Below are 2,920 nucleotides of genomic sequence, written 5' to 3' on the forward strand. Positions count from 1 at the left end.
TTCATATATGTGTGTGTGAATCTTTTTTTTTCCTTTTTCAATTTGAGTTTTTGTAGTTAGCAAAATTGTGTTTTGTGTGAGTAAAACAAAGGCCCGGCCCGACCCTAAATTTTGTTGACTTAGTCAAAATCTGGGCTAACCCCTAAAATTTGGGGTAGGGCTGGCCCTAGCCCGGCCCATGATGAGGCCTAGCTATATGTACTAGCTGTCGAGAAACTTGATTCAATGGTATTATAAATTATTAAATTTAGTACTCTTCCTGTACATATATGTATTAGCAGATAGGTGGATCTGATGGTGAAGAAATTTATGTGTAAAACTGGGACAAATCTAGTTTAATTTTAAAGGCAAGTGGTGGACCCGCTAGATATATATCATTTACTGATGACTTAGGTGGAGGAATCATGCAAATAACACTCTGCCTTTCACATCCTTAGAGCAAGTTCACCCGTAGTCAAGAAAAAGCAAAGTCGAGAAGTTAAGAATTCGACCAATCAAGTTACTATTCACTGGACATGGGTTTCCACCAGTTTTTTTTCTTGCCCGGTCAACACTGTTCATTCCTACTGTTCATCTGTGGGTTTTACTGTTCATGTAATTTCATATTAATTCATAGCCGTCAGATATGCTTTTACTGTTCTAATGTTCAGTCTAGATTTGTTTACCGTTGGGTTCAAATCCCAAATCAGCCAACGGCTCTCAGCCACGTGTGCCCACAATGGGCAGTTAATTGTCGCTACGCGACAAAAAACAGAGCATACTCGTTTTCGGACGTGGCGCTCCCCCATTCTTCCGTGCTCTTCACACCCTCTCTCTTTTGCGTCTCTCTTTGTGCGGGCCCCTCTGACGTCAGCCACGTTCTACTGCGGGCCGAGCTGGCAGCCGGCCAAGCCTGGGCAAGAAAAAAGGCATGGGCTTGGAATTTTTCTTGGCCTTGGTCAAAGAAAGCCAATGTTTGCCTGGTTAAACTTGGCCCGGTGGAGGGGAAAATAGCACCTTGCCCAGTCACCACATCATCATTCCATGCTTTTGCCTGGTCAAAACACAACCGATACACTTGCTCTTATAACCTGAATGGTCATATGGAACTAGACCTTACATGTGTTCCCATCATATCATAGATTTCCAGGTGCATGTGTAACAGAAATTCTATAAAAAGGAATTATTGATATCGGTTACTGATCAATTAGGTGAGGAGTCATGCAAATAACACTTTGCCTTGCACATCCTTATAACCTGAATGTCATCTGGAACTAAATCTTACATGTATTCCCGTCATATCCATAATATATCCAGGTGCATGCGTAACAGAAATTCTATAGAAATGAATTATATTCTAACAAAACGAATGTTAATGCTCAAGTCCGGCGGTAGCCGACTCCTTGCTTAACGCGGGTCCGGTGGGCGGACCGCTACTCCGAGGATTAGATGATTTCCGTTTGCTGCAATACGAGAGACAGGGCATCAGAGGGAGACCGTGTTGGGCGGTCTTCACTTCTCCGATGCCTAAGTCAGTCACTGTATATGGGCAGCATAACAATAAATGAGTAGTAATTGCGTAATTAATGAGAGAGGAGAGAACCTTTTATAGTTGAGGAAGAGGTTGATCTTCTTGTTGTTTCCGATGTGGGGCGGTCCAGGGCTCAAGCAGTAGCCTGCCTGGCCGTGCCTTCGCAGGTCACCCCTTTGGTGGGAGTCGGTACCTCTGGCGGTACAATGAGCGTGGCTCATTATAGCTAATTATGCTTGTTCTGGCACATGTAGGTACAAGTCCCCAAGTCCCTAGTCAAGGAGGGCAATCTTGGTTGGGGAGTTGATCGGTGGTGTGAAGCGTTACTTCCGCTAGACTTGCAATAGCATAATTAGCGTCAATGCGTTGTCAACCATGGATTTACTGAGTGAACGCTTTATACCCTTCCGGGTGGGCTCCTGCTAGGCCCTCTAGGGAGTCCCCCACTCCCTAGCCAAGAAGGACCTCCGGATGGTCGGCGAATTGTTTGTTGAGGGGAAGCTGCGTGGAGCAGAGGGTGTTGGGTAGCGAGCACAATCTTAGTACCCAAGTGACAGGGTCAACGTACCTGATCAGGGTCGTTGTAGACTGTTGACAAGTCCCAGTGTCCCATAGGGACGATCTGACCGTAATGCCGCGTAGCGGTCGTTGTCAGTGTGAGGCATAGCCTCGGGATTCGCCGCTGGCGGATATCCCCCGCTGGATGTAGCAGGAAACAGCGTCGTGTAGACGTGTTCGGCGGTAGTTATTGAACGGAGTTGCGCTCAGCAACGCACGGGGTTTGCAAGATGGAGGGGGCACTGCCGGCAGTGTCGCTTGTAGCTGAGGCTGCCTCTTGGAAGTTGACGAGTGGAAGTTCTGCTAGCGGGGATTCGCTCATAGGTGACTTCGCCACTCAAGAGGTGACAAGTGAGAAGTTCCACTAGCGGGGTTTCGCTCAGCGGTGACTTCGACACTTGGAAGATGGCAAGTGAGAAACTCCGCTGGCAGGGTTTCGCTCAGATGATTTCGACACTTGGAAAGTGTGGCAAGTGAGAAGCTCCGCTGGCAGGGTTTCGCTCAGCGGACTTCGACACTTGGAAAGTGATAAGTGAGAAGTTCCACTAGCGGGGTTTCGCTCAGCGGTGACTTCGACACTTGGAAAGTGGCAAGTGAGAAGTTCCGCTAGCGGGGTTTCGTTCAGCAGACTTCGACACTTGGAAAGTGACAAGTGAGAAGTTCCCCTTGCGGGGTTTCACTCAGCGGTGACTTCGACACTTGGAAAGTGGCAAGTGAGAAGTTCCGCTAGCGGGGTTTCGCTCAGCGGACTTCGACACTTGGAAAGTGACAAGTGAGAAGTTCCACTAGCGGGGTTTCGTTCAGCGGTGACTTCGACACTTGGAAAGTGGCAAGTGAGAAGTTCCGCTAGCG

Source organism: Rosa chinensis, chromosome 1 (assembly GCF_002994745.2).
Source record: "Rosa chinensis cultivar Old Blush chromosome 1, RchiOBHm-V2, whole genome shotgun sequence".
Classification (NCBI taxonomy): domain Eukaryota; kingdom Viridiplantae; phylum Streptophyta; class Magnoliopsida; order Rosales; family Rosaceae; genus Rosa; species Rosa chinensis.